The sequence below is a fragment of the Orycteropus afer genome, unplaced genomic scaffold, assembly GCF_000298275.1.
Source record: "Orycteropus afer afer isolate SDZICR_OR568_19922 unplaced genomic scaffold, OryAfe1.0 scaffold00411, whole genome shotgun sequence".
NCBI classification, from domain to species: domain Eukaryota; kingdom Metazoa; phylum Chordata; class Mammalia; order Tubulidentata; family Orycteropodidae; genus Orycteropus; species Orycteropus afer.
In genome coordinates this window covers 2,810,051-2,822,473 of record NW_006921998.1, presented here as the reverse complement: position 1 = coordinate 2,822,473, position 12,423 = coordinate 2,810,051, and positions in this window count along the sequence as shown.

Sequence of the window (12,423 nt, the reverse complement as noted above, 5' to 3'; positions counted from 1 at the left end):
ATATATATATATACTTTGCTGGTTTTTGTGTTTCTCTAGAGAACCCAATCCAACACAATCATGATGCTGCTTCTTGGTCCAGTTGTGAGGATTTTAATTTTCTTTATCTTGAGGTGTAATGCATACTGACACTCTAGTTTTTAATTTTAGTCAGTAAGTGCTTCAAGTCATACTCACTTTCAGCAAACAAGGTTGTGTTATCTGCACATCATAGATTGTTAATGAGCCTTCTTCCAATACTGATGCCATGCTTTTATTCATGTAGTCCAGCTTCTCAGATTATTTGCTAAGCATACAGATTGAATAAGTATGGGGAAAGGATACAACCCTGATGCACTCTGCTCCTGATATTAACCCATGCAGTATTCCCTTGTGCTGTTTGAAGAACAGCTTCCTCGTCTATTTACTGGTTCCTCATGAACACAATTAATTAAGTGTTCTGGAATTCCCATTCCTCTCAATGTTATGCATAATTTGTTATGATCCACACAATCGAATGCTTTTGCATAGTCAAGAAAACATCTCTGTCATATTCTTTATTTTCAGCCAAGATCCATCTGAAATTAGCAATAATGTCCCTCATTCCATGTCCTCTTCTGAATCATGCTTGCAATTATGCAGTATACTGTTGCAACCATTTTTGAATTATCTTCAATAAGATTTTTCTTGGGTGTGATATGAATGACATTGTTCGATAATTTCCACTTTTTTGGGGATCACTTTTCTTCGGAATAGGTACAAATACGGATCTCTTCCAGTCTGTTGGCCTGGTAGTTGTCTTCCAAATTTCTCAGCATAGATGAGTAAGTGCTTCCAGCACAGCACCTATTTGTTGAAACATCTCAATGGGTATTCCATCATTGCCTGCAGACTTGTTCTTTGCCAATTCCTTCACTGTTGCTTCTACTTCCTCCCTCCCGTTAGTCCTTGATCATATACCACTGCCTGGAATGGATGAAAATTGACCAATTCTTTTTGGTACAGTGACTCTGTGTACTACTTCCATCTACTTTTGATGTTTCCTATATCATTCAATATTTTGCCGATAGAATCATTCCATATTGCAACTCGAGGCTTGAATTTTTCCTTCTGTTCTTTCATTTTAAGAAATGCTGATCATGTTCTTCCCTTTTAGTTTTGTAACTCTACATCTTTGCACATTTCATTATAATAATTGACTTTTGTCTTCTAGAGCTTCTCTTTGAAATACTCTCTGTTCAGGGCTTTCATCTTGTCATTTATTCTATTTGCTTTAGCTACTCTTTGCTCAAGAGCACGTTTCAGAGTCTCTTCTGACATCCATTTTGGTCTTTTCTTCCTTTCTTGTCTTTTTGATGACTTTTTGCTACTCTTCATGGATGATTTTCTTGATGTCATCCCACAATTTCTCTGGTTTTCAGTCATTGGTGTTCAATGTGTCAAATCTATTTTTCAGATAGTCTCTGAATTTAGCTGAGATATAATCAAGGTCATATTTTGGCTTATTTTAATTGTCTTCAGCTTCAACTTGAACTTACATATAAACAGTTGATTGTCTGTTCCACAGTCAGCCCCTGGCCTTGTTTTGGTTGAATATATTGAACTTCTCCATTGCCTCTTGTCACAGATATAGTCAATCTGATTCGTGTGTATTACATCTGGTGAACTCCACTTGTGTAGCCATCCCTTATGTTGTTGATAAAAGGTATTTGCAATGGATAAGTCAATGGTTTTGCTTAATTCTGTAGTGTGATCTTCAGTGTCATTTCTATCACCAAGGCCATATTTTCCAACTACTGGTAACACTTCTTTGTTTCCAACTTTGGCATTCCAGTCACCATTGATAATCAACACATCTTGATTGCCTGTTTGGTCAATTTTGGACTGCAGAAGTTGGTAGAAATCTTCAATTTCCTCATCTTTGGCTTTGATGGTTGGTGCATAGATTTGAATAATAGTAGTATTAACTGGTTTTTCTTGTAGGGATATGGGTATTGCCACCAGAGCTCCTAGTATTTAATTGGTTTCCTTATAGGTGTATGGATATTATCCTATCACTGACAGCATTATACCTCAGGGTAGATCATGAAACATTCTTTGTGATGATGATGCCATGCCATTTCTCTTCAATTTGTCATTCCTGGCATCATAGATCATATTGTTGTCTGATTCAAAATGGTCAAAAACAGCCCATTTCAGCTTTCTAATACCTAGGATATCAATCTTTATGCATTTCATTTCATTTTTCACAAATTCCAATTTTGCTAGATTCATACTTTGTGCATTCCATGATACTATTATTAATGGATGTTTGCAGCCGTTTCTTCCCATTTTGCATCATACCACATCAGCAAATGAAAGTTCTGAAAGCTTTAATGCATCCACACCCTAAAGGTTGACTCTATTTTCAGGAAGCAGCTTTTCCCCTAATTTTTGGAGTGCCTTCAACCTGAGGGGCTCCTCTTCCATCACTATACTGGAAAATGTTTCAGAGCTATTAATGAAGTTGTCCAGTAATATACCAGACGATGTTTCACTGCTATTCAAAAGGTTTTAATTGGCCCATTCTTTGACATGTGGATAGCCCCTTCCTTCTTTCAAATCTTTCTTAGTTTGGAAGCTCCACTGAAACCTGTCCACCATGGGTGAACCTGCTGGTATTTGAAATACCAGTGGCATAGCCTCCAGCTTCACAGCAACACACAAGTCACAGCAGCATGACAAACTGACAGATGAGTGGTGGACTGAAAAATACAGGAAAAGTCAAAGGAAATGAGAGGAATACAGAGTCACTGTGCCACAAAGAATTGAGAGATGTTAAACTATCACATGAGGTAACATATGATAAAGAACTGATGGTGCTGAAAGAAGTAGTCCAAATTTCACTAAAGGCATTGGCAAAAAACAAGGCTTCAGAAACTGCAAAATAACAAAGTATTCATTTCAATAAATGGATATAACACTGGAATTTCTAACTTGTCTATGCCAATAAATTTGAAGTACAGATACTTAGCCTACTGACTAGAAGAGATCCATGCATATTGCCATGTCAAAGAAAGATTATTCAACAAAATGTGGAAATAATCATACAATATTGTTAATATAACATGCAAGTAAACTTTTTCTGAAGATAATTCAAAAATGGCTGCAGTAGTACATTGAAAAGGAACTGATAGAAGTTCATGTCCCCCTCAGAAGAGGATGTGGAGCCTTGGTTATCATCACTGATGTCAGATGGATTAGAGTGAAAACAGAGAATAACAAAAAGCTATTTACCTGGGTCTTTTTTTTTTTCTTTTTTTCCAGCATGGTTCATAACTAATTATGAATAACATTACAAAGAATGAAAATTCCAGAACAATGAATTATGCTCATGTGGAACCTGTACATAGACCAAGTGGCAGTATTTAAAATGGAACAAGGGGATATTGTGTAGTTGAAAATCAGGGAAGATGTGAGTCAGAATTATAGCCTTTCATCATACTTCAATCTGTGTGCTGAACAAGTAATATGAGATAGTGGACTACATGAAAAAGAATAGAACATCAGTTTTCAAAAAGGATTAGTTAGCAATCTGCTATGCATAGATGACACAATCATGCTTGTTAAATACAAATAAGATTTGAAACACTTACTGATGATGATCAAAGACTACTGCCTTCAGAGTGGATTACACACTAACATAAAGAAAATAAAAATCTTAATAAATGGAGAAAATATTAAATTGTAAAAGGTTTTATTTTACTTGGATATACAATCAATGCCCATGGAATCTGCTGTCAATAAATCAAATGAGATATTGCTTTGGGCCAACTTGCTGCAAAAGACCTCTCTAAAGTGTTAAAAAGCAAAGATGTCACTTTGATCACCAAAGTGCTCTTGACCCAAGACATAGTATTTTTAATCACCTCATATGTATATGAAAAGTGAATAATGAATAAGAAAGACTGAAGAACAATTAATGTTCTTGAACTAAGGTGTTGGGGAAGAATATTGAATACACTATGGACTGCCAGAAGAATAAACAAATCTGTCTTATAAGAAGTATAGCCAGAATATTCCTTAAAAGCTAGGATGATGAGACTTCATCCCAATTGCTTTGAGCATGTTATCATTTTAACATCATCACATGTTATCTGGAGAAAGACATCATACTTGACAAAGTAGATGGCCTGCAAAAACCAAGAACCTTACTAAGATAGACTGACACAATGGGCTCAAACATACCAGTGATTGTGAGGATAGTGCAGGACTGAGCAATGTTTAGTTCTGTTGTATACAGGGTCACTAGGATTCAGAAAAACCTCCACGGCACCTAAAAATGACAAGGAAAACCTAATTAGTCACTTATTCAGAACAAATTCTTAGCAAAAACTCTTCACCAAGGCTTGCATTGACCAACAAGGATACAATAACTGAGGATATTATCCTACATATTTGAACATTGTGAAGTCAGATTCCCTAGAATTACCTATCTATATTTTAGTTAATCATCTTTCTTCTACTCCTTTCTGGTCATATTAGGAGCTCTGGTGGTATAGTGCCTAAGGCACTTGACTGCTAATCAGAAGGCTGACAATCCAAACCTACCAGCCACTCCTGGAAAGGAAGGTTGGGTAATCTATTTCTGTAGTGATAGCACCTTGAAAACTCAAGGAGGGGTTGCTACAAGTTGGGTCTGACTTGACAGCACATAACAACAACAACAACTGAAGAATGTGCCATTAAGTAGATCACTAGAGCATGCACATGTTTGATTTAGCTTTGCATCTTCAATATCCAACACATTAATGAACAGAGAACAGGAATTCAATGAAGTTTTGTTGAAAGAGCAGATGAATCAATTAATATATAAATAGATTACTGAGAAGATGGAATGATAAATGATTAATTGAATGAGTGAATAAACAGTCACACATCTTTTTTGAAACAATAAATAAATAAATGAGTGAATTAATGAATCTTCATCTTCCCCATAATTACTGTTCTTGAAGGATCCTGTGATTCCGTGATGGAGAATGGGCTCTATGTTTAATATTGTTAAGTTAGGTGTGGTCATTTAGCTACTTTTGTCAAGTATTTGCAGGAGAGAGCGTTCATATTTTTCTGCCTCATTGAAGAAAGCCTTATTGTTGAAGTTAACTTTTAATTGATTCTTGAAAAAGGCCATCCCAAAATAGCTCAGTGTGAGGAGTCCAGCATGCTCCTTCTTTTACTTCCCTAGGCTACTCCCCTATGAAAAATATTTTGATTTAGTTGGTTCATTTCACGTGATGGCAGCATGACTGATCACTTTGTAGCAGACATCGGCAAACAAAAAAGGAATTCACCATGAAAGCAGAGCAAAACTGAAACTATTTTGGCCTCTCTCTGCTTTTCTTGAAGATAAATTATTATGATGTCAGTGCAATTTGAAAGAATATTAAATCAGAGGCCAAAAATATCTAGCAGTGCTAACCCTCATATCACAAGGCCCAAATTGTCATGAATTCTAAAAAACTAAGATGGTTGTTTCATTCTCATTATCATTCTCAACCATCAAATGGCCTATACGTACCTAGTATTTCATGACACGTTGAGGAGAAACATCCTCTCCACTCATGATGATTTTCATTTACAATTGACTATACAATTTCATTTTTTCCAAGATGCTACCCAAGCATAACTGAGACAGATGAAACACAACAAACTCTAAACATTCACCAAAGGAGGAAACAATTAAACATATACTATAAGTTTAATATGCAGAAAATAGAACTACCTTTCCCACTATTCTAATAGGAAAAAAGGAGACAGACAGGGACAGAAGTTTGTAGCATGCCTATTTATGTCAATATCTGTACTAGGACCTCTGGTAGTGTAGTCCCAAAGGCATTTGACTGCTAACCAGAAGGCTAGAGGTTCAAACCCACCAGCCACTCCTCAGAAGGAAGGTTGGGCAATCTACTTCCATAGTGATACTGCCTCGAAAACCCAAGGAGGGGTCGCTATGAGTTGAGTGCAACTTGATGGCATATAACAGCAACAACAACATGGTAGGGTGAATGCCCTCCCAAAGCTGTCCACATCCTAATACCTTGAATCTGTGAATATGTTACCTTATGTAGCAAAATAGACTTTGCAGATATGATTAAGTTAAAGATAGTGAGGTGATTAAATTATCCTTGTAGACCTGATTTATCTAAAGAGTCTTTATAGAGAAAAGTAAGAGAGAGAAAGCAATGTAATGATAAAAGCAGAGAATGGAGTGATAGGGCAACAAGCCAAGGAATATAGGCAGTCTCTAGAACCTTAAAGAGGCAAGGAAATATTCTGGATCTTCCAAAAGAAAGCAGCTCATCTAATACCTTGCTTTTAGCTCCACAAGACTTATTTCAGATTTCTGACTTCTGGAACAATAAGACAATAACAATTTGTTTTTTAAGCCACTAAATCTGTGATCATTTGTTACATCAGCAAAAGAAACTAATGCAGTATTTTTGTGTTGTTGTTAGGTGTTGGTGAGTGCATTCTACCTCATACCAACCTATGTAATGGAGTAGAACTGCCCCATACGTTTTCCATGTTGTAATTTTTACATTCTCTCAATAAGGATTTATAACACTATGAAGGAGTGTTCATAACACTATAAAACTTCATTTTGCAGTGAAATTCAGAGCAAGCTCATTCAAGTTCACACTGTTAATTAATAGTGAAGCTAAACCTTGAATCAACATTTGTCACTCAATAAAGCCAATAATTTTACTAACACACCATGTAACCAATAAAATAGTCCAGATATCTCCCTCTTACCCATCAATGTCAACCGGATAGATGGTTCAAAATTGTAAGTTATTTAGGAATCTATTCTGTCTCATAGGCCATTGAGTCTTTGAATGAACATCATGCTGTCTGGATTACCCCAAAATCTTGTGGTGATTTATATTTCCATCTTTCACCCACCTGCAATTATGAGTTCATCTGCTCTACAGGGCAGGCAGGGAAGCAAAGAGAAGAAAGTGAAAGCCAAGGCAGACCTGCTGAATCACCTGTGGCCCAAAGCTTGTTTTTCAGCAGTATCACAGTCAGGTGGGACCAGTATAGACATTTTATTTCATCTTTATGACTTCTATAAGAAGGTACTCCAGCACCCAGCTACTCCTGGCTGGGGGCTGTTCATGGAAATTATTGAAATGAGTAATTGTCCCTCTGCTACCAGGGAACTACCTACCCATCAACATCATTCAAAGGCAATTTGACCTTCTTACAGAGGAGATGATATTTGATTGACTGTAGTGCCTACTGTGATGCCTATTCAGGACAACATCCCATCTGACCAGTGGGAAACAGATCCAGATGCTTCCCCTGGCAGCTTCACTCCATTGGGAGGGAGGAGGCCAGCCTTACATCTGTATTTCTTATCTGTTACTGACATGCACAAATGTGCACACTTTTGGGTTGTTGTTTGTCAGAAGCTTTCAAGCAGGCAAGTCATCCATGCTCTACTTCTTGTTTATTTCTCTCCAACTCATTTGGGATTCTCAAAAAGTAAAAATACTTCCTCCTTCATGGAGCTCAACCAGAGGACATGAAAGCAGACATACATTTTCTGGATAAATCCCTCTTAAAATAGTTCCATAGTTTTTGTTATGCAAATGATGTTATGGTGGTTAACAAGACTCAAACATGTGGCTGCGAGGCATTCTAGCACCATCCAAGTGGTGACAAGACAGACTTTGCAAAGGGGAGAACACGGTGCTAAGAAGCGTAACAGTAAGTAGCATCTCTCTTACATGTTCCTTCCGTCAGTGTTTCTCTTGCCTCTCTCACTGCCATCCTGTGTTTTCATTCTAAGCATGAATAAAGCAGTCTTCATTGACTTTTGTAACACATATCCCTAGCAATTTTTAGCAAATTTGTATTATTTTATGCAATCTTGTTGCTCTGATGCGTGCATGTGGAAGGGAAAGAGGAAAATAGTATGAAATGAGAATGACAGCTAATATAGAGTGCTTAATAAATTTTACATGACATCAGGAAAGACCATTCACTTTAAAAAGACATTCTGTTTGGTACAGTAGAGAGCCAAGGACAATTAAAGAGACCAAATATGAGATAGATCAACATGGTGACTACTAAAATAGGCTCAAGTTTAGTAAAAATTTTAAGGATGGTACGGAATCTGCCAATATCTCATTCTGTTGAACCTAAGGTCACCAGGGGTCAGAGATGACTTGACAGCAACTAATAACAACAACAAAAACAATGTATTTCATACATTGGGTTGTTTGTTATTTGGTAGATTCCAACTCATTGAAACCCAATGTGACAGAGTAGAATTCCTCAATATGGTTTCCAATAGGGTTTTCTACTATATAATCTTTAAGGACTTAGTGCCTTCAGTGGTAGAGTGGTTAAGTATTTGGCTTCTAAAATAAAAAGTTCAGCATGTGGAAACCACCAGCCACTCCATGGGAGAAAGATGTGTCAGTTTTCTTTCATAAAGACTACAGTCCTGGAAACCTGGGGCAGTTCTATTCTGTTCTGTAGGGTCGCTATGAGTCAGAATGAATTCAACAGCAAAGAGCTTTTTCCTTTTCTGTTAATCTTTACAGATGGAAATCTAGTGGTGTAATGGTTAAGCATAAGCATTTGGTTGCTAACTCAAAGGTCAGTGTTTCCACCAGTGGTTCCATGGATGAAAAATCTGATTATCTGTTCTAGTAAAGGTCACAGCCTAGGAAACCTGTGGGGCAGTTCTACTTTTCCATTTAAGATTGCTATTAATCAGAGTTGATGTGATTGCATACAACAGATGATCATAGAGTTCACACATTTTGTTTTTGGATTTTTTTATGACAAAATGCATGTATATAAATATTTAAGCTAGAAACAATGATATATAATAATATCTACTTTTATTTAACTCAATATATTCAAAATTCTATGCTGATTTCTATTTTTATATAATTTTATCTAATTCCTATAACAATTACTCACTCCTTCAAGAAAAGTTTGAGTAGCTATGTGTACATCTAAGTATAAATTGTAACCTTGTTTTGTTGTTAATTGTTGCCTTCAGTCAATTCTGACTAATAGCAACCCCATGTGACAACCCCAACAACCCCACGGTCAAATTGCCCCATAGGGTTTTCTTGGCTGTAATCTGTATGTAAGCAGGTATACAGATCATTCTTAAGCAAAGCCACTGAGTAGATTTTAAGCAGAGAGCCAAGTCATTATTAAGCAAAGCCACTGGGTAGATTTTAACCATGAACCTCTCAGTTAGCAGTGTAGCATTTAAGTGTTATGCCACCAGGGCTCCTTATTCTTACTTTGCATACAAGGCAAATGAAACTTAGAAAAGATAAGGTCACAAAGTGGGAAACAAAAGCGTTGGAATTCAAATTTTGCTATGTTTTAACCTTAGTCTTTCAATCTTTTCATTAAGGGGACCAATCAGAAATGAACTGCTCTTAACCCTAACAAAGCAGAAAGAAGGTGACTTTAAACTCTATCCCATTACAGGCACATTGATGTGTATTCTCTTACTAAAAATATTTAAGAAAAAGGATTACAAATAAGTCTACAAAATGTAAAATGTATGCTAGAGTGCATTTCATGTACAACTATTTCTAAACAACACTACTTGTTTGTTACTTTGTCATACCGTGGTGGATTGCATGTTGTGAGGCTGGAGACTATGCTACTGGTGTGTCAAATAATAGCAGGGTCACCTATGGTGGACAGGTTGCAGTGGAGCTTCCAGACTAAGACAGACTAGAAAGAAGAAAGGGGCCATCCACTTCTCAAAGAGGTGGCCAGAGAAAATCTTATGAATAGTAGAGAAACACTGTCTAACATAGTACTGGAAAACTTCATGAATAGCACTGAAACATTGTCCAATATATTGTCAGAAGATGAGCCCTCAGGTTGGGTTGCACTCAAAATATGACTGGGTAACAGCTGCCTCCTCAGAGTAGAGCCAACCTTAATGATGTGGATAAAATAATGCTTTTAGGACCTCCATTTGCTGATATGGCAAAACTCAAAATGAGAAGAAACAGCTGCAAACGTCCATTAATAATTGTTGTCATTTGTTGTTATGTGCCATCAAGTCAGACCCGACTCATAATGACCCCTCCTTGGTTCTCTGAGGCAGTATCATATGGAAGTAGATTACCCCATCTTCCTTCTGACGAGTGGCTGGTGGGTTTGAACCACCAGCCTTCTGGTTAGCAGTCAAGTACCTTAGGCACTTTGCTACCAGAGCTCCTCCATTAATAATTAGAACACTGAATGTACAAAGTATGAATCTAGGAAAATTAGAAATCATAAAAAATGAAATGGAACACATAAAGATTGATCTCCTAGGCAATAAAATGCTGAAATGGACTGGTTTTGGTCATTTTAAATCAGAAAACTTTAGGATCTAGTATCCAGGAATGAAAATTTGAAGAGGAATGACATGACATTCATCATCACAAAGGATGTTTCAAGATCTGTCCTGAAGTACAATGCTCTCAGTGATCAGATAATATCCATATGCTTACAAGGAAGACCAGTTAATAATACTATTATTCAAATTTACACACCAACCACCAAAGCCAAAGATGAGGAAATAGATTTTTACCAACTTCTGCAGTCTGAAATTGACTGAACATGCAATCAAGAAGTGTTAGTTATGACTGGTGAATGGAATGCAAAAGTTGGAAACAAAGAAGAATCACCAGTGGTTGGAAAATTTGGCCTTGGTGACAGCAATAACTCTAGAGATTGGATACTAGAATTGCAAGTCCACAACTTATTCATTGCAAATACCTTTCTTAGCAACACAAATGGTGGCTACCCAGGTGGAGTTCTCAAGATGGAGTACACAGGAATCAGATTGACTACATCTGTGGCAAGAGGCAATGGAAAAGCTCAATACCTTCAGCAAAAACAAGGCCAGAGACTGATTGTGGAACAGACTATCAACTGCTCATATGCAAGTTCCAATTGAAACTGAAGACAATTAAAACAAGTCCACAGGAACTTCATTATATTCCTCCTGAATTTAGAGACCATCTAAAGAATAGATTTAATGCATCAAATGCCAATGACTGCAAACCAGAGGAATTATGGGAAGACATCAAGAACATCATCCACGAAGAAAGAAAAAGGTCATAAAAAAGACAGCAATGGAAGAAAAGACTAAAATAGATGTCAGAAGAAACTCTGAAACATGCCTTTAAACAGAGAGTAGCTAAAGCAACTGGAAGAAATGACAAGATAAAAGAGCTGAACAGAAGATTTCAAAGAGTATCTTCTTGAGAAGAAAAAATCAATTATTATAATGAGATGTGCAAAGACCTGGAGTTAGAAAAGCAAAAGGAAAGAACAGTTTTGGCATTTCTCAAGCTGAAAGAACTGAAGAAAAAATTCAAGCCTTGCATTGCAATATTGAAATATTCTGTGGGAAAAAATATAGAATGATGCAGGAAATATCAAAAGAAGATGGATGGAATACACAGAGTTATTGTACCAAAAATAATAGGCTGATATTCATCCATTTCAGGAGGTAGCATATAATCAAGAACCAATGGTATTGAAAGAAGGTGTTGAAGCTGCACTGAAGGAATTGGTGAAGAACAAGGCTCCAGGAATTGATGGAATACCCACTGAGATGTTTCAAGAAATAGATGCTGTGCTGGAGGTGCTCACTCATGTAAGTCAAGAAATTTGAAACATGGTTACCTGGCCAACTGACTGGAAGAAATCCACATTAGCACGCATTCCAAAGAAAGGTGATCCCACGGTATGTGGAAATTATTAATATCACACAAAAAGTAAGATCTTGCTGAAGGGAATTCAAAAATATTGCAGCAATACATTGACAAAGAACTTCCAGAAATGCAAGCTGGATTCAGAAGAGGACATGGAATGAGAGATATTGTTGCTGATGTCGGATGGATCCTGGCTGAGAGCAAAGGATACAACACAGATATTTACTTCTGTTTTATTGACTATGCAAAAAACACTCATTTGTGTGGATCATAACAAATTATGGATAACACTGAGAAGATTGGGAATTCCAGAACACTTAATTGTGTTCATGAGGAACGTGTACATAGACCAGGAGGCTGTTATTTGACAGAACAAGGGGATACTGTGTTGTTTAAAATCAGAAAGAGAGTGTGTCAGGGTTGTATCCTCTTATCATACTTATTTAATCTGTATGGTGAGCAAAAATCCGAGAAGCTGAAATATATGAAGAAGAACATAGCATCAAGATTGGAGGAAGACATTATCAACTTGCAATATGCAGATGACACAACTTTGCTTGCTGAAAATAAGGATGACTTGAAGCATTTACTGATGAAAATTAAAGATTACAGCCTGCAGTATGGATTATATATCAACAGAAAGAAAACGAAAATCCTCACAACTGGACCAATAAGCTTGTTAATGTTGTTGTTAAGTGCC